This window comes from Gavialis gangeticus, unplaced genomic scaffold (assembly GCF_001723915.1).
Source record: "Gavialis gangeticus isolate Ggan-Ray unplaced genomic scaffold, GavGan_comp1, whole genome shotgun sequence".
Classification (NCBI taxonomy): Eukaryota; Metazoa; Chordata; order Crocodylia; family Gavialidae; genus Gavialis; species Gavialis gangeticus.
Window position 1 is genome coordinate 86629734 of NW_017729033.1, and position 20740 is coordinate 86650473.

The following is a 20740-nucleotide window of genomic DNA, read 5'->3' on the forward strand; positions in this document are numbered from 1 at the left end:
CTGCTGTGGACTCGGGCCAGGGGCTGCACTGGTGTCTTCCCGGTGGTGGGGCTGGGGCAAGGCTGTGCTCAGGACAGAAGGCATCCATGCTGGGAGGTGGGTCTACAGATAATTTTGGGGTGGCTATAACCCACCCCATAGCCACCCCTCCCAGTGCCACCACTACCTGCCCTGAGCACAGGTCCGGCCTAGCCTCCCTGCTGGGAAGAAGCTGGTGCAGCCCTGGCTCTGTGCCTGCAGTGGGCAGCCTGCCCTCACCCCATGCACAAATCTGGGAGGCAGATGGCCCCCATGCCTCCTCCAGGGGTGTGCGCAGCAATGGGGAGCTGCCCTCCTCGCTATCTCCACGCCCTCTGGACGAGCTGCCTGCAGCTCCATCCTGCTCCTGGAGTTGTATTCACTGCCCTGGTTGGGCAGCACCTGCCCCACTCCCTTCTTCACCTTGGGGGGCTTCAATCTGCCCCACATCCCTTCCCTGCCCCACACCATTTCCCCTCCACAGCCTTACTAGTCGGGTGTTGCTCTCTGTGCTGCCCATCTGCATTCCTGGCCACATGCATGTGGCAGCTGCACATTTGCATGCAGTATTTATTGGTGACGTTATCATTTACAGTGGCCAAAAAAGCACTGATTGCTAATAATGTTAATTTTCCTTTTATTGGTGCCAGTCCAGTATGCCACTGGTATATCGGTGCACCTCTAATTTTTACTTTTCCTCTATTATTTTCCAATGCCCTTGGTGATATCTGGAGAAGTACAAGACTTAATTGCTTTCTTTTTCATACATGATAAAGCAGGGGTGCTCAGCCCCTGGCTTGTGGGCTGATCAAGTCCATGGAGTCGTGTAATCTAGCCCACAAGGTTCTCTAAGGGTCTACATATTTGGTGGCAGAGTAGTGATGGCAATTAATGCTGCCATCATTCCCCCATTGCCAAATTTCAAAGCTTTCATTGTATGAAGCATCAGATAAAGATGTTTCAAAATATAGCATCTTCTGTAACTTGTGCTTGCAGAGCTCCAAGCCTGTTGCTGTTTTCAAGATGGGAGGGGAAAGGGAGCAGAAGGAGTTCAGACTGGAGTTTTTTCAGCCCCTGTGGAAGATGGGGTGGGTGTATTGGAGCCCCCAAACCTGGCTGCAAGCTCCTAGCCCACAGCTAGATTCCCCTCCCCCTGGAACCAGAGGTGAACTTCTGTTTGGTCTGGGGTAGTGCTGTAACTCAGAATGCCTTGCAAAAATCGTTCTGAGTTATGGTCAGTCAGGAAGCATTTGAGGTACATAATATATATAATGTAGAAACATATGCACACATTCTCTTAGTCTGAGATAGTAGCCAGGAACCTTTTCCTGTGGCAATCAAGAAAGGCCAGAGCTAGGACCTAGCCAGCACTGCCCCTGCTTCTCTCCTCTGCTGGGCTGCTGCATGTGGGAAGCTCCCCACCACCTGGTTGCATAGCAGAACAGCAGGCAAAGGCAAAGTTCCCACTACCAAACCCCCAGCTTTGTGGCCTGCAAGCTATACATTGCTGAACCCTGATCTAAAAGAATGAAGTAGGTCATCTTTCAGCACCATTCTGTTCCATAGAAGTGTGTGTTTGGGAGGAGGGGCAGGGGGAGGGAAGTCCTTTCTAAATATAATGGTACAGGAAATACAGTTCCTTTATGTGCTTTATTTTCCTTCCATCTCCTGAAATGCTGAACCACTGAGTAATCAGAAGGATGCTTATTTTAGCTTTGATATGACCTCAAGACTGATATTTCTTCAAGACTGATACTTCCTATCAATTTGAGTTTGTAGGTGACACTCTGAATTGCAGCACAGGGGAGCTAAGGTTAAATAAATTAACTGGAAGCACTCATGTACTGATCTATTCTGCCAGTCATCTCTCTGAACTAAAATATCTTCATGTCTACAGAGAGAGGCATAAACACTATGGCTTAAACAATTGATTCTCATCCAGGGTGTTGTGGCATCTTGGGTGCCTTGAGATCCTTTCGAGGGTGCTGTGAGGTATCAGAAAATATTAACACTGTTAAGTGTGCAAATGATTCCCAAAATAACCCTTGACATTTTAAATAGGAATCCATAGTGTTAAAAACATTCTGATATGTTGTGGCTTCCTGAATATTTGCATTACGAATTGATCTATTTTTTTTATTATCAAAACATGAGTGAAAACTAAGCTGACATTTTCCAAGGGCTATCTTGAGTCTAATGAGGGTTGCTTTGAATCTAAAAGGCTTGAGAAACAGTGTCTTAAGCAAACAGCATTCCTGATATAAACTGGTTGTTGTGATTGGGCTATCAGATTCCATAACATTGGGCAACTCATCACATTTTTTTGCACTGAAAAGAAAACAATTTTTTTTTTAATTTCCATTAAAACGAGACAAAGTTTGACATTAAATGGTTAGAGGATAATGCTCTGTGGTTATGTTGTACAGCAGATCACCATGGGATCCAACATATGCTGCCTTTTTAGTCTGTTAAGAAGTGTACAGAGCATCTTAGAAAGTCTGGTCCCAGACAATTTCACCTCAGTTTTTGAGTGACTGTCAAATAAGCAACAAATGCTTACTATATTATATCACTAAGAATTTTAATACAGCTTGAGATGTATTCAATAAAGGTTCTGTCAGGTCAACATTCAAATTTGAAATGTGGAATTGGCTCTAGGAGAAAAGGTTATATCTGTGTTACAGAAGTACCCTCTTGTGGAAAGTAATGCAATAGAGTTCAACATGTGAGAGTACTATAAAGTGGAACATAAACTTATTTTAGCTTTGGACCCATATGCTATATGTAGGTGTAACTCAAGGCAATATGTATAGGTTCATTTCCAAAGATATATGAGGCATGAGAATAAACAAAGGTAGCATTATTTTCAGAAACTGATGATACATTAATTATGCCAACACCAAAAATGTCTAACCATAATTGAATATTTATATATCAACACAAATGTGTATTCCTGAATTATAGCAATATTTATTAGTCTGAAGTCTTGTTGGAAGGTAGCTATGATGCTTACTTTCTACAGTGAGCTGTTATCCAACTGATGTGCACAATTTAATCTTGGAGAATACAGAAGAAAAATAAAACTCAAACTATTTGAATTTTTGCCAAGTTACCCTTGTTACTGGTTATATGCTCCTGGAAAACAGTGCACAACTCAAATTCGCATAAAGGGAACCCACTTTACAATGTAAAAAATGGGGATAGTTCCAAGACCTCAACTGTACTGACCCCCAGACCCATTTCCACTACTTTTACAAGGCAATTTTGATACTCACCAACAGCAGTCAGTACACACGTGTACAGGACACTATCATAATGAGGATGGCAACTACAGAAACACGTCACAGACAATGAGCAAGGAGCAAAGATCTACACAGGAGACTATATTTAGGTGCGTGTCACTCCCACAATGCACCACACAAAGCAGCTGACTGTGGGCTTCCACCACACCGATCACATAAGAGTGAATTTACCTCACATATGATGAATTTTGGGTATAAAAAGGGTCATTGCAAAAGAGTGAATTTGCACATACAGAACCTGCATAAAGTGAGGGAAACCTGTAGTTGAGTTGCTCATATCTGAGATTTTGGTTCAACATGTAGGTTAAAACTATGTAAATTATAAAGTGCTGCCCACAAAAATATGTAATGACTCAGTGAGAACAACAATTGAAGAAAAACCCACTTTTTAATTTTAACAGATGGATACAGTTTAACTAGAACCAACTGAAGGGTATGAGAGGTCCAGATTATGTCCTTTTGACTTTTGTTACTTTCCCTTTGTAAATGTAACTTAATTTGTTTGGTGCTTTTGTGTTGTGTCAATGTGGTGTGTCATATGCACAATTTGTTTGATATGTTTATCTGTGCCAGGCTACAAATTTCCTTTCAAAACTGGGGTTTGTTTGCCACCTTTTTCCTTTTACTTCATGTTGGTCTAGAATATCAAATGCTAAAAACTAACAGATAATTTATATAGGTGCCATTGAAATGGAACCATCTGAGAGAGAAAATCAGAAAATAGGATGGCTCCTGCACAAGAGAGCTTGTTCAGCAGAGTTGAGGTCACTTGGTAATTAAATCACCAAGTGGTCTCTAGTCACCAGTTGAGGTTGTTCAGGAAGTCCCAGGATAGAAGAGAGCTGTTCTACTGTCTCTGTTTAGTCATGTTCAGCAGCTCAAGCCAAGGGTAGTTGCCAGAGGAATCAGATTATATGGGGGCAGAACCTTGCATCCTTGAGCAAAGAGACCCCCTAGGTCTCCTAAAGAAAAGATGAGAAGCCTTGCTGTCAACAAGTTTGTTTTCTGAATATTATGTACTCTTTTGCATTTTCTTGCATAAAATATACTTGAGTTTAAAGAACTTCAGTTGTTCTGTGACCAGTAACATGATAGGTGCAGTGTACACATGCAGATGTAAGCTAGAAGGCATATGCTTGAAAGCTAGAAGGTGCACACCACTAGTGGGATGGCATTAGTGGCAAATGTGTAAGAATTCCTGGGAAGCAGCAACAAGGCCTGGGTACTTGGACTGTAGTACAAAGAGAGATATCAGTGAGAAGATCTTTGTCTGGAGTATGTGCTTGGAGGCCTGCAGTCAGGGCAATGGCTATATTCCATACTGTCAGAGCAAGCCAGGGTGTAGTGGATTTTCATGATTGGATGTCTTAAAAGCAGTTTGGTGAGGGTCTTAGAGGAGCTAGTCCTGTCTGTGGTATAGACCCCTGTAGAAAAGTCAAAACTGACTAAGGTAACCACCTCTACTTAAGAAAACACATGTGGAAGGATGAAAAAGACTTCACCATTTGGTGCATGGAACGTGGGAGGGCACCATCTTTGAACATGGTGACAGTTGCTCTTTGCTGACTGATATCTCCTCTTGTAAGTATGGTACAAAGGTAATCTTGGTGTCTAACCCACTGTTTTCAAGGTCAAACAATCCAGTAAAGATGATTCCAATGTTATAGTGACAAAATAAGTAGGGTTTGCAATTCTCTCAAGGCAAGTTACTCAGCATTACTTTATGAAATTTTTTTTACATGCCAGTTAAAATCTAAATGCTATATATAAAATTGGAACATCAATGTGGAATTAATAAGAAGTGCTACAACATGCAACATGTATTAAACAAATTAATGTGACCATCATCCATTAGGCAACTTGGTTTTCCTTATACAGTTTTCACCACATTTGCAGTATTCACTACAGGAAATGTAATTTTTTTGTCACTTGCATCATGCATTTTTGCATGTTGCACAGTTACATGTCAGCAATAATTCATCAGGAACACAATGGAGACATTTGTCTGGAAAAACAGCTCCACTCGGGTCTTTGTACCATCCAAAATCTTTCAGATTTAACAAACTTTTGTAGCTGCTATCATCCAGGCTAAAGCATTCACGTGCCACAAAGAAGCATCTTCTGGGATGTCCATTTTCACTAGAGATGGAAGGGGGAGGGGGGGAGCTGTGAGATTTTGGTTTACTGTTGTACAGTGCAAAACGAAGCTCATCAAATGTTTTGCAATGAAGTGATGACTGTAGGATCTTTAACAAGCTTTTCTTTAGCTCTGTTAGCATGCTGTCTGAGGATACAGTTAACTTCAGCAAAGCCTAAAAGGAATTTTGGTGATGCATTCAGTGCTGACAGTTTTGTTCCCACTTTGCTGGTGACATCCCATCCTGTGAGAGTGTGAACCTTACTAAGACCAGGGCACACAAAGGTGGACCTAGTTTCTGTCCAGGTGTATGAAGAGGAACAACTGTGACTTTACCATCCAAGCCTACTTTAATCTAAAGTTCCAAAAGTCTTTTTTCAAACAGCTGAAACAGATATTGAAGAAGGAGGACAAAAACATTTGTATCGTTAGCACTGTGACACGTGTGAAACCAAATGAAACTGTATCAAATAAATGGATGACCAGCCAAGTATCCACTTCTTTTAGAGCAGCATACCTGAATTCTGTCATCTGTGATCATTATGGGCTCTCTTCTGTCACTTTCTCCTGTCATAATTCTACTTAGTGCTGTAGTATGTATGCTACTCACTCTTCCTTTTTCACAAAGGTACTGTTTGGCTGACAGTTGTAATAACTCTTTGTTTGCTGAAGAAGACCAAAACTTCTCCATCTGAACAGGTAAAGGAGTATCAGGATCCAGTTTTACAAACTCTATTGGTGTAATAGTCTCTCTTCTCTTGTTCTCCTTCTTTCAATGACTTCTCCACGTAACTGTCAAACATGATATCTGCCCTCTGAACCAGTTGGAATTGGCCCTGAAATCTGCAGGTAGGCAAGGCTTAGTACATGCTTATCTGTAATCTCAAATTTTCTGGCATTGCGGCTTGCTCATTAAATGGCTTCCACTTTTAGCCACATCAGTTTCAGGAATTTTTGTTTTACTGGAACTTCACTGAGGCCAGGCTTCACCTGAAACAGAACATACACTGTATCATGGGAACTGTGCATGCCACCGATTGTTGAACAGTTTTCATGGTCAAAGTTATCTATAGCACTGAGTGTAAAGTTTTATTTTCTGAAATAAGCAGGCAAAGGAGTTTCTCCATGAGCACTGCTGTGAACAGTGTAGACTGCCAGTTTTTTTCTGAAATGCTGCACTTCATTGTAGCTTATAGACACTGATGACTTGTTCATGGCAGTAGTCAAAATTCTTTGTTTTTGCATTTATCGTATATTACATGGCCAGTCATGATCTGAAGTGGGTTTTTTTTCTAGTCATTATGAACTGAATAATATAGGATCTGAAACAATAATCTAACATTTAGGGTTGATTTGCTTTGATATGAAAGGTTTTTTAGATGTCCCATTCTCACACCATCACTATCACTTTCATCACTTGCTGTTCCCTGGTGCATCTTTTGACTGATCATGCTGGTGTTCCTCGGACATCATATTGGATATTAACTCTCCCTTACTTATACTGAGTAGCACTGATAAAAATGTGACAAGTTTGTTTGGCAGTTGAGTTCTTGACCACACTGACCTCAGTTTTTCAGAATCACAGGACCTTTCTTATCCAAAATCTACTTTCTTAAGGGATTCCCATATTATCCTTTACTGCTGTTTTAATGGTATCTACTTTCCTGATGCACTTAATGATTTCATCTGGTGTTAGATCAGCAGAAAGCACCATTATAGGCTCATTTTTGCAGTCTGAATAACTCAAATGTATCCCATCTCTATGGCACTTTTATAAATGCATCTTCACTTCATTATTCCTTATGTCACCACCCACCAAATCATTTACAAGATCTCTTACTTCAAAAAGTGTGAAACCGTAACCATCTTTCAACACCGGCCCCACAATTTCATTTGCCTTCTTGAAAGCTGTATCCTTAGGAGAGGGTGTTTTCTGGGTAACCAACCACTTAAACGTGTTGTCATATTTCTTCAGGTATGTTTCCAGGCATACTTTGTGATTAAAGTACATCTGCTTCAAACACTTGGGATTCTGATTCCAGGTCTGCAACTTGAGAGAAGACATCATCCTGGAGATGAAGAGCAGCTGTTTCACAGATGCAAAACTTATCTCTTATTTTGATATGGCTTTGCTGGCTGCATACAACTCAAGGAAGATTTGCCAACAATTTATATGAGGATGAAGGTGCTCTTGCTTGCACGTAAGAGTGGGTTGCTTGTTGTGTTTGTTCTTCAGAAGAACAGATACTAGTAGGTTGATGGTCACTTTCTTTTTCTGAGCACAAGGTGGCCTTCTCTAGACTTTTTTTTCAATGTATGTTGCATAAAACATTGGTTATTTACATGGTACACAAATTCAACATCAGTCAACACTTGTCTCATTCTTTTTGTGACAATATCATTCTTAATCTCTGCTGCTTCCATGATTCGTTTTTTTCCATTTGGAGTTATAGTAGTTTTTTGATCATTTATGGCCTGAGAAATAATATACTTGCTTAAATTAACACTCGGGGCTTTACATTTTTCTCCCCACAAGATCTGCCATGGTCTCACTGTATTTCAATCAGACTTAAATCTGAAAAACAAGACAAAAATAGTTACTTGTGAGTTTGCCTGCAAACATAATGACTTAACAAAAAACATCCCATTAAACTACAGTTAATACAGTAACAGTAACTGGTCATTAAAATAATACAGTAAATAAGAGTACACAATAAATTGAGCAGTTCAGTAACTTTTATTTATTTATCAAAATAAGGCAGTAGCAAACTCACATATGACAAACAATAAATATTTTGGTAGGGCAATATATGGTACCAGTTTTTTTTCAATTACATGAAAGTGGAGCTTTGAAACCTACTTTTTGTCACTGTGACATTGGAAACATCTATACTGGATTGTTTGACCTCAAAACATGGGGTTAGACACTAAGATTACTTTTGTACCATACTTACAAAAGAAGAGGAGATACCAGCCACCAAAGAGCAATTATCGTCATGTTCAAAGATGGCATCCTCCCACATTCTGTGCTACGAATGTTGACGTCGTTGACCCTAGTTGTTTTCTTTTATCTTTTCACGTTTTCTTAAGTATGGGTGGTTGCCTTAGTAATTTTTTACTTTTCTACAGGAGTCTATGCCAGGGACTGAACTAAGGAGTCCAACCGGATCTGTGAGACTTGTTCCCTAAGCTTTAGGTAGGCCCCTCTGAAGTCTTTACAACAGGGGTGGGCAAAATATGGCCCACAGGCTGGAAGCAACCTGTGGCAGGACTTTGTCTGGCTCACAGTGGGTCCCTGAGTCCTGCCTGGCCCAGGTGCCATTTGGCCTGTGGTGTGTCCCACTGCTCCTTTGGCACACAGCAAAGCTGGGATGGCTCCACAGCTGGACTGCCTTTCAAGGCAGCCCAGATGGCCGTGGCTCCTTCTGGCTGCCACCACTGCTGGCCCCAGCCCTGTGGTACTGGTGGGGACCTGCATGCATAGCCCCAAATCTGGCCAGCCCTGCGCCCACTCTGGACTTGGCCTGGTAGAGCAGACCAGCTCTGGAGCAGCTGGAACCTGCGCTCACAGTCCTGACCCTGGCCTGCCCTGCACCTGCTCTGGATTCAACCACGCATGCTGAGCAGCGGCAGCAATGGTGGCGGCCAGGCAGAAGCTGCTGCTCAGTGAGGGAAAAGCAATCCCTTCTCTTTGCCGCTGCCAGGCCTTTCTTGCTGCAGCTGCCTGGAACCCACACCTGGGCGGTCTTGCGGCTCCTCTGCACTGCCACTGCTGTCCCACTGGGTGGCCTGCAGGTGGCGGTGACAGTGGCACAATGCAAAAGGATAATGGAAATTGGCCACTTGCTTTCTCTTCCTCCTGGACCATTTCTGATCCATAATATTTTGTATCCTGCCCTATGTTTATGTCTCTTTCATCAGCAGCCTCTTGTTGAGGCACTTTGCCAAATTTGAAACCCAGATAAATGATGTTGCTGGTTTTTCTTCATCTATTATTGACATATTGAATAGGATCCTGATAACTAGGCTTCCTCATGTTGCATGATAATCTAGTTGTTCGATAATTCACTTTTAAATGCATCATTTCAGTTAATTTGTCAGGTTCAGGTCTGTAATTCTCTAGCCCTCTCCTACTTTCACTTTTAAATCTGTCTGATATCTGTTATCCTCCAGTCTGATTTTTAACATTAGATTGTATCAATTTACTTACATCATATGCTTTAGCTTTAAGTATGATACAGTTTGGATGCAAATTGTTTAGAAGTTGCTGCTGAACTGCAAATGGATTTATTTGGCTCTTTGTTTGAATTCTGTACTTAATATTAATATTAAAGAAAAAATTTAATATTGTCTAGGATTAATGGATCAGAATTTCTATATGAAAGAAAAAATATCTGTACCATGTATGTGGTGTGTTTTCTTATTTGAAAAATGGGTTGACTTTTTCAGATATATACCATTAGTTTCTATCTTCTATATTTATATGGTGTGTTGATCTTAAAACCACTTTCATTTGCTACATTTTTTAATTTACCAAATTCTCACGTGAAGCTCTTCTTATGAATCACAAAACAAAGTATGGAATTGCAACAGATGGAATATGTTAGTTACTGGATACATTTCTAAGTTTAGTCTTCCATTTTTTGTTATTACCTCATGTATTGCAGTGGTATAAAATATAACTCTTTTCACACCTCTAATTTTATAATCACTATTACAATATTTTAATATTGATAGTAATAATATAACTATATATAGAGTACTGTATTACATTATAATGGTTAATTTAGGGATAATTTCTTAAAATACTAGCTACTGAATGAAGCTCTATTTCGCTTAATGTTGTACTTATCTAGGTCTTCAGTTTGAAATTAGTTTGCAGATGTTCTTCCATAATTTGGGATTTCAAGGGGCAAACGTATTCCATCCTTACAACCGAGTAGGAATTTATTCCTAATTTAGTTATTGAAAATTCCTTTTGCAGTCGATGATGTTTTGTTGCTTTCTACTTCACTGTAGTTACCAGTGGAAGGAAGTGTAAACGAAGTTACCAACAGAAGTGGAAGGAAGTTACCAGTGGAAGGACAGCTTGACTGTGTAGTTAATGAATGGCATCTGACATCTGATTCTAGATGGGGTTAATATTTTCAGCTTGTGTACTGGTTGGTTATTTGTTCAAGCTAGCTGTAATACACTGAGCCTTGGAATTGGGAAGAGCTTAAAGGCTTGATGTCCGTGTGCTTTGTCAGAATTCATTTGTCTTTGTTTCCGTTCTTTTACCAAGCTTTAAATTTTAAGATTTATATTAGGAATGTATCGCCTTGCAAGTAGTCCTTTATGGCTGCCTTGTTATGTTCTATTGCAACAACTGCTAGTAGAGTTGTAAAAGATTCACTTTGTATTTTAATTGTCTTCAGAAGGCACACTAGCTGTTTCGGTGTTTGTTAAGGACAGATGAAATAGTATTGAGAGCTCTTTTTAATCTGTTGGGAGGCAGTCCATGAGTTAAGTAAGGGAATGTGCAGAAACATTAAATACACAGAAAATGATGTATTTTTGGGGATTTTTTGGCTGCTTAACTGCTCTTGCTGATTTTTCATTGCAACAGTGTGTTTCACTACAGTAGGATAATACTGTAACTTGAGTCACTAATCCAATTGCAAGTGGCTGTGGTACTAATGAATCCTTAGTTTTCAAGGATGTGTTTTTTAATTTGATCCTCCTTTAGAGGAAGGAAGAAAATAAACCAGGTCACTTATTCATTGGGCATGTCTGTATGTACAGTCAGTGCTATATGGGTTTATTGAGCAGTAATTTACTGTGGAGTAAACCAGCCCCGCACAAGTGTCTACACATGCAACCATTTGGGAGCAGATTTGCTCCTCATGGCACAAGGATGCTTCTGGCCTCCAGGCCTGCAGCAGCTAGGAGGAGCTAGAGGCTCCCTCTACAGCTGCCTGTGCCTCTTTAAATCCAGCCCTGTGCAGTGCTCCCTGGCCACCTGAGTTTCTGGTCTGGAGCAGTTTGCAGCATTTTGGCACAGGCATCTGACTGTTGCCAGAACCTGTGCCTACCTTGTGATGGACTGTAGTCAACATGTGTTCTGTTAGCTACTGCTGTGTGTCTGTCTAAGGCAAAGGGGACAGCAGAATCCCTGGTTGAGGGGGGCAGGGAGAACAGAAGCCAGGCAGATGCCTGCAGTTTCTGTCGAGCTCCAACCGGGGAGCAGAGGGGAGGGGCAGCCCTGCTGTGGAGCAGATTGCCCTGCCCCTCCCAGAGGACATGCCGGGATACTGGGGGACTCTGATTTAACTTAAACCAGCAAGGGGTCTGGGACAGACATTGCATAAACCAATTTTACCCAAATCAGTTAGGTCTGAGACTACATTCAACCAGGTTTATCTCAAACTGGTTTCAGCCATTTTCAAACTGTTTTATGTGTGCGGAACATCAGTTCTGTTACAGGTTTAAACCAGTTTCTGATCACTTAAACCGGCTTGTGTAATGTCTGTTCCTAGCCTGGGAAACTACTGCTGATTTTTATGAGAACAAAGGGTAGACTTTTCACTGGATATGCCTGTCTCCCTGGCTGTAGACATGTTAACAAGCTTATTTTTACCAAAGCCAGAACATACCATTAGAAGAACACTACAATATTAAAAGCCTTTACCTGGATAGGAGGGTATGGGGATAAAGAGGGAATGAGTGATCTCCAGTTTCTGAGGAATGAACAAGTGATAGTGTCTATAGCTGGATTACCTTCTTGCTTAGGCAATCAACAGGAGAAAATTTCTGGCCTATTTAACTCATGGCAGTAATAGTACAAATTGCAAATATGGGCATTTCGACTTAGTACAAAATACTTAGTTCAAGATAGCCCTAGCTTTTTTGTTTTTCTCTCTTTCCCTTCTCCCACCGGTTAGGGAAGAAGCAGAGGTATAACCAGCCAATACTTCACTCTTGGCAGTGGCAGTATAGAGGCAGTGGCCCAAGGTTTGCTGTTGCATGGAGAGATGTCACCTCCTTTTTTGAATGTTAACAGGTGTTGAGTGGCCAAATATTTGGATACTGATATATGTTAAGTGGCCAAAAAAGAAAAAAAAACCACACAGATTTTCAGCAGCAAAAAAAGGAGGTAACATCATCTACCCAACACTCACCTTCCCTCTACTGCACTCTGCCCCCTAGCACTGGACCTCTGAATACTGCTCCTACACTGTGTTACCATTGCTGCTCTGCTCTCACCAGAGCCTTAGCAAGGGAGATGAGGTAGAGAAGAAGGGGAGGAAAAGGGAAAGGACCTCAACTCCGTTTCAATCCCTCCCCCCTCCCTTTTGCTGGTGCCAGGGCTTGTGTCCTGTTGCTCACTCATTATGATGCTCCTGGGAAGAACAGAAAGAGGATTTATGCAGATAGTACTGTATAACAAAATCTAATAGGATACTTCAAGGATTTTCAGAAGTATTCAGCATTGGTCTGAATTTGCTCTCAATGAAGTAGAATGGATTTCAAAACAAGCAGTCAGGTAGTAAGGATGTTCCCTCAACTTTTAATTATTCTCATAAATCCATATTAGATTGACTAAAGGCTTCTCTTGCTGTTGCATGTAACTGGCAAATATTATTTAACTTTATTTTTTCTTAATTAGTGGGCTAGTTCCAAATTTCTGCAAAGTATTTCCCCTAGGACATCATATACTTCCTCCCTCATCCTGCCAACCTTCACCCTTGACTACTTTTTTTGCCTTTTTATCACACTTAATAGCTTCATACATGTTCCCATACTGTCCACTGTATCCAGAAAACCTCATGTTTAATTTAAAATAATCCACCTACAATGACCTCAAGGCACTCCATTTACTTAGATTATATTTGTACTTCCTTTTTAGAGCACTTTAATATTTTTTTTTTCTTGAGGGTTTGTTTTTTGGGGGTTTTTTTGTTTTAAGAGCACCTTAGCTAAAATTTCAATACAGGTCTATGATATTACATACATACATTTAAAAACAGCAGGGAAGAAGAATGTAGTCTTACCATTGTTTTAAAGTTGCAAGATCAAGCACTTGTGGGTTTGGAGATATAGGTGCATTTACTCACTTGTCTGGTATGTTTGTTTACCTGTCACCTATCTAAGTAGAGCTTTTTAATTATGTCCTTGTAATCTCAGATTCTGGCCTTGGGGAAAAATAGGGAACAAGTGCTATAGGCATTTTGATAAGATATTTGACATCGGTATTATTATATGTGAAGGTTGTTTTTATTTTGAAGGTTTTTTGATAACTTGGCACTCAGTCAAAGTTATTTCAATGATTAATTTTGTTTTATAAAGTTGGCCTACCCCAGGTGATCAGTATAGAAAACCTGTAGAACAGATGGTTGTCACCAGGAGAGTGAAATGCACAATGTTGGTTTACTGGTGCCAGGGCCTGCAGCACAATCTGGTGCTTGAATTTCAGTTACAGGGAAAACTGAGAATTGAAGAGAAACTTTTGTATGCTTAATGTCTTTATTTTCCTTATGAGCTACAATGCAATGGATTAGATTATTTTTGGGTGAAGGAAAAAATGGAACTATCCACCAGTGGGAAGAGAGAACTGATTTTAAAGATGTACTGGTGTAGAGATGAGTTCCCTGGGCTTACTTATAAAGTTCCTACACTGGATAGGTAAGTTATTACTGAGACAAGAGACTGCATTAAGAGCCACTCTTTTTTCAGTGCACAGTCTGAATTGTCTTGAGTAGATCAGCTGCAGGGGAAAGAATTCTCCATGTTTGTACTATGTAATGTAGGTACCACAGAAGCCTCAGCAACGCCTCTGGTTTCTTAAGCCCCCACCTTGATGGCAACGGCCAGTGTGCAGTCAGAGATTTCAGTGGCCTAGAAATCTTCCTTGGTTCCCCTCCCTGCTGTTGCTTGATGCACTTGTTGGCATTGCTTTGGTACCCTTATGGTTGCAGTAATCCGATCAGATGTTAACCTGCTTCTCTCTTTATAAAGCTGGTGCACCCCTGTATTTGTAGAAGACCTCTGCCTTACCCTGCCAGACCGTTAGTATGTGCTATAGTATGGGAGTCTCCTTGAGGCTGTCTCCTATACTACAGAAGGGATGCAAGCATTCTGCATACTAGCTTCATATCTTGTTCCCTTTTGTGTCAGCATCACACTGTTCTTATGGGACTGGGGTTGCTTTATGTCATGGGAATAGAGGAAGGTTTTCTGCTTCTGAGAGAATTAGATTATTAAGGAAGGTAAGTGTTATTTCACTATTTCTGTGGTTAATGGCACAACTATTTCTGTTGTGGCAGATGGAAAATTCATTAGGGATTGAAGAATATATTGCCACTTCAGTGGCTGGAGAGAGGCATTAGTTTCCAGCTTTATGAAATGTTTGTATTCCTCCAAGTTCTCTAAATGATTAATGCCTGTTGTTCCATCATAAAATATACAAACAGTAATGGAGTTTGTGTGGTGTGTATGGGGGCTAATTTAGTTCCATTGCAGGAATAAATATTCTTGTGTGTAGATGAGTGCTTTGATCTGCACAGTTGTACTTTTTAGGAGAGCCCATGTTGAGAGATTTAAATTAACGTAAAAATCACGTGTTGCTACTTGCTTGTGTTTCTCCCCCATATTTTGCTTTGCTGTCTCCTTTGTTCTATATTTTTCTTACTTAGGTGTTAAAAAGTTCTGAGTATTCATTTTTCTATTTAGAATAAGTCATTTTATGACATGTCAGAGACAGCAGATGTAAATACAGTGGCCTTTCAGGAGACCAGCTGATAGTGCTTTCCTGTCTTCCTTTCAGCTCTACAAATGCTCTTGCTACAGCTTTGTTCCTTGTATTCGTTTTACCGGAGAGCAAGTTAAATCCTTTCATAAATGGTTAAGGTTTTGTTTCTCCCCTCCTCCCCCCAATATGTTCATATGCCTGAAAAATGAAGGTACCTGGGTTCAGCAGGGTAGAGGACTCATAAGTTAAACAGGTTGCTATCTTGTCCCCCTTCCCCATGGGCATTATTTGCACTTACAGACTCCACCCATTCTTCCTTTTTGAAAGCCAAGGTGTTTTGAGTAAAGGCAAGGTCCCTGTGTTATCACTGCACAGATAGCTGGCTAAAGCTCCAGGAACTCTGTTTAGCTTTATTCTACAAATATTGAAAACAAATAGTCCAAGTGCAAAGGTATGTGGCCCTCCCAGGAACCGAGCATGAAATACCATGTTTGCAACAAAAAACCACCATGTCACTGGAGAGTGAAGCCCTCCCTCATATTCCTCATGGGGTTAGGCATGTAGGACAACCTGTCCACCTTCCAGAGGGCTCCTTCAGTGGCCCAGCATGACAAACTGGTCCATGTTTTCCTGCAAAGTGAAGTGTCCAAATTCAAATATGACACATCTGGACCAGAAAGCCGAAGACAAGAAGTGTGTCACTGGAGCCAGCCCGGAGTCACCATCTTCATCTGGCCCAGCAAGAAACTGGCCAGGCAGATCATGCTCCCCTTGGCTGCTTGGTAAGGGAAAGAGAAGATGTACACAGTTTCACAAAAGTTCATGTCAAGCATGCCGAAGAGGGTGCTGAGGGCAGGAAAGAGCAGCTGCAGCCAGGGGCAGCCACAGAGGCATGGAAGAGAGTCTCCTTCAACTCCTTCTTGCAGAAAGGGCAAGTCACTGATGTCACCTGATTTAGGTAGTAGACAGAGGTGCCTGTGGCCAGGGTCCCATGCAGCAATTGCTGCTGGAGGTTGCCAGCTGTCTTGGCAATGGGTAGCCTTTATGGGTGTGTCAGGCCAGGTGGGCTTGCTTTGATGTTGCTGACATGAAGCACTGCCTCCAAGTTGTCAGGGCAGGTGGCAAGGACATGGGCATAATGTGGTTTGACTGTCTATGTGTACAGTGCCTTCCCAGGCAGGATCTCAACGCAGATCCCACCACTGTTCTTGTTAGGCATGGGAAGGGACAGCAGAGGGCTGGCCTCTCCACTCTAATTGCTGTCTACAGCTGGAGAAACAAGTAGTGATATAGGTAGTGACCGAGCAAATGCATGATTTCACAGGATTTCCTCCTGAATGGGTTGGATGGGTGGGAGAAGAATCTGGCTTTCAGTACCAGTAGCGTCAGAAGAGGCAGGAGTGCATTGGGTAGGAGGCCCAGTTCCTCTATTCTGTCACTGTCACTCACCTTGGATTGGGGTCACTTACCACTTGATGGGGGCTGCCTTTGCCTCAGCCTTTTTCTTCACTGAGCAGTGACCAGCCAGGTGAGCAAGGCTGCTGAGATGAAAACATGTGGCATCTTTCCTGAAGAGGTATACTACGTACTGCTGCTCACCCAGCCTGTATCATAGGGTAGTTTTCAGAGATTTTAGTATCTTTAAGGATCATAAAGACCTGCCTCCTGAAGAACAGGCCATGCTTGAGTTCAGGGGCCTTAGGACCAAGTAAGATTTTACAAATGGGGCTTGTTATCTTAACACAGCAAGCCAGGTCCTCAGTTAGCTTGTCACTGAAATAAGGAGGGACATTGGACAGTATGAGCTTAATGGCCAGGTTGTACAAAGGCAAAGCAGTGACACCTTGCTCCACCACCTACCTCACAAGGCTTGCTGAGCCTGGATACTTCATTAACCCGGCAGGCATATCTGATGCTGTGGAAGCCCATGGCTTCCCGGCTGCCAGGCTTCATTCCTTTACTCTGACAGTGTCAGGGGCAAGAAGCTGCAGGCTGTGGGCTTTTGAGAGATTCAAGGATTTCCTGGGCAGAAATGATGGGGGCAGGAGGTTGCTAAATTTTTGGCTCACTGCAGAGGAGGCTGCATGTGGTGGGTGGGAGGGGGCATGCTGGGACGAGGGATAAAACTTGCAAAAAAAAAAAGAGAGAGGAGGAGGACAAAACAGATGAAAAGGACAGAATCTAGCTCAGCTGGGGTTCAGAAAGCTAGAAAGTGCAAAAAGCAGTAGGAGGAGAGGCTGTTTTGAAAGTTATCTTGGCAAATACCTCAGCAGAGCTGGGAGCAGATCTGGGAAGCATCCATCTTGACAGTGAGAGAACATGATGAATCAGTGGGTCTGCTCATATGAACATAAAGTACACATGGTCATGGAGTACCTTTCTTCAGAGGCAGCATCCTCCTGATATTAAAAGATATTAAGCACCTCCAAGAACAAAGGTTTGCAGATTTTTCTGTACAATCTGAATTCTCCATAATGGTATTGTGCTATTTTAGATTCTTTCATCACTATTTTATTTATTCACAATAAGGACAGGAGACACCAATCCAATTGTCACTTCTTTGCTGTTGTACAGTAGAAGGCCTCAAAGATCCATCTTTGTCTACTTCCTATTTCACCCCTTCACCCCCTCTAACTTTTTCTTTATTTTTCATTTAGTGATACCCAGTGCCATAGATACAATATAAGTACCCAAGTTAAATCCTAAATCCATAGTGACAGAGCCTACGGGTGCACCGATTTAAAGATTTTTTGGGGCTGATATCAGTGGCCAATTACTGACCAGCCATATCAGCCTATATTGATCCAATTGCTGATATGCAGCCTGGCAGCTTGGAGAGCAGTGTCTGGCTGGTAAGTCTGCTGTGGGGAATGGGGGGGGGGGCGCAGATTGAGACCCTCCACGGTGAGGGAGGAAGTGGGGCTGGGGCAGGGACAAACTGCTGCCCAGCTGGGGTGGGGCAGGCCACAGGATGGAGACAGTGGCTTGTCCAAGAGCAATGGGAGGGGGAGCTCCCACTGCTGCACACGCACTCGGGGGAGACATGGGGGGCATGTGCCTCCTGGATCTGTGCATGGACTGAGGGCAGGCTGCCTGCTGTGCACTCAGGGCCAGAGCTGCTCCAGCCTCTTCCCAGTGACTGCGCTCAGGTGGGGCGGGGCAGGTGGTAGCAGCACTGGGAGTGGGGGTTATACCCCTAAATTCTCTGTAGCCCCCCCTCCCAGTACCACTGCTGCACAAATCTGGGTGGGGCACATGCCCCCATCCCTCCCCTGGGGGTGTGCCGCCCCCTGCCCTGCACTCCCCAGATGAGCCACCAGCTCCATACCACACCCCACCCCACCCCGGCTGTGCAATGCCTGATTGAGCCCCATTCCCTCCTCACCATGGGGGTCTTGATCTGCCCCTGCTGCCTCTTCCCTCCCCCATGCCCCTTCCCCCTCTCACAGACTTAAGGTCAGACACTGCTCTTCAAGCTGCCGGCTGCACTCCTGCAGCTGCATGCATGTATGCAGCATTTACTGGCAACATTTATTGGCCATGTCAACCAAAAAAAGCCCATAACATAAATTTTCCTTTTTATTGTTGCCAATACGATATGGATCAATGTATCAGTGCACCTCTGACAGAACCTTTATATATGCTACATTATTATGTGCTATCCGATACATCATAGATTCACTGAGTATTTTTGCTAGATTACTATATTATTATTATTATTATTATATGCAATTTTTTTTGGAAGATGTCAGTGATGATATCACATGTGGTGCAAGGGGCTTTCAGATGATTAGGTTTTAATCATTCTGTTTGTTTTATGATATTCTTGAACCTTCATAAGCACACTTTTGAAAATCACTATATTGCTTCAGGTTCATTACTGTACAAGTGTTGAGGATAGGGAAGTGAGCAGTTAACTGATTAATTGTTTAACTGATAAGCCCGGTGATATCTGTTTATAGTTTACCAGTTATCACTTAGCGTGGGGCAGGGTGGAGCACATTCCAGTGGGAAGGGGGAGAAGAGGAGTCATATGGTGCCCCAGCAGGAACTGGAAGGCAGCAGGACAGGAGGGAGGAAGGAGAAAGGAGGAGGGGCAGGGGGACTAATACTTATAGGTAGGCTTTGTGGACCCTAGTGCAGCAGTTGGCAGCCTCTGCTGTGCTTACCATGAGCTGCCTGGATTTCGGGCAGGCCCCTGCCACTAAGCCTGGGATTCTTACAGTAGGCAGTGGGGAGGCTGCAAGTGGCTTCACTGGAGTCCACACAACTTATTGGGTACAAGTTTCCCCTCCCTCTTACTCAGCTGTCCACAAAGCTGGGGGTTGCCATACCAATTAATCATATAACCGTTGTAATTAAAGTGGGTTTAAATGGATATTTTTTTTAATCAGTATTTACATCCCTAGTTGAGGTGATTTTTTTTTGTGGTTTGGTGGTGTTCTTCCTAAAGAAGAATAAGTGTATTCCTTATTAGCCTTCATTTGAGTAGAAAAATGAGATGGAACTTGTAGTTTCTTCTGGCCTAAATCAGAAATGCCTGACAGAGTTTTGTACTGCATGTCAACAAAACCAAAGAGGAGGAAGTAGGAGGTGCACTTGAAGGTTTTATGCTAGATTAGAAATAGAGCATTGCCTTTCCCATGAAAAAGACCAAATTAAGGCAAGTGGAGAACAAAACATACCCTTCCCCACGCCCCTGTTCTATGTTAGTATATGTGGCACATACCTAGGAAATATGTTGCCTATTTTTGTGAGTTTTTTTTCTTTATTTTCCCCCTATGCATAAGCACTTTTTTGTAGGCAAAGATATAATGAGTTTTCGATTGACAAACTTTCCCCCTCATTTCTCACAGATTTTGGCCTTTCAAGCATCAGGAGCATCATGGAAGAAACAACAAAGTCTTTGTGGAGGGTAACTCGAGGCAAAGCTAATGTTATTGGTAGAGTAGAGAATGAAGAGAGAAGAGCAGAGGGAGACCAGGTCAGAGATGCAGGCATGGGCTACATCATGTAAGCCTTAAAAGCAAAAGGGGAAAAAAAATCTGCAGTACAGATACATATTTTTTTAAAGCGGGGTAGTGTGAAGATGATAATTTTGATTTGATTGCTATCCTGTAATGTAACCCAGGAGCCATTGAACTACCTGACAAGAACAAGAAGTTGAAACAAGTTAGTTTAATTTCATTCTCACAGCTCAATGACATACAAAAAATAGCATACACGGAAAACAAAATATATTTTTAATTTTCATTACTTAAAGTCGTATTAGTAGCATAAGGTCACAGTAATCTTTTAAAGTATATTTAAAAATTTCATCGAGGTCCCTATTAGTAAAATTGTGTACATAAAATTTTTGGATTAATGGATTTCTGAATTGGAATTATAAATAGACATCCCTATTTAAAAAAAAAAGTTTATATTTTCTTCTTTGTGCTAATTTAATGGCCTAATAAAGATGTTAATTTTATTGTTGGGATGCACTGACTGAAAACTAAGATTTAAAGAAAGGTTATATCTGTGGCATCATGTGAAGCTTACCTTTTGGTAGTG

General features: G+C 42.0%; 1 protein-coding gene and 1 long non-coding RNA gene across 2 annotated transcripts in view; both read left to right on the forward strand.

The window, feature by feature from the left end:
- Nucleotides 1-20740, forward strand: part of PPP3CA (protein phosphatase 3 catalytic subunit alpha) — a 328633-nt gene that overhangs the window by 19492 nt on the left and 288401 nt on the right. The gene's annotated exons all lie outside the window — the stretch shown is intronic.
- On the forward strand, nucleotides 1150-19788 carry LOC109303833. The gene is made up of 3 exons (XR_002099238.1): nucleotides 1150-1246; nucleotides 2685-2695; nucleotides 19778-19788. It is a non-coding gene; the product is annotated as an uncharacterized LOC109303833 (long non-coding RNA).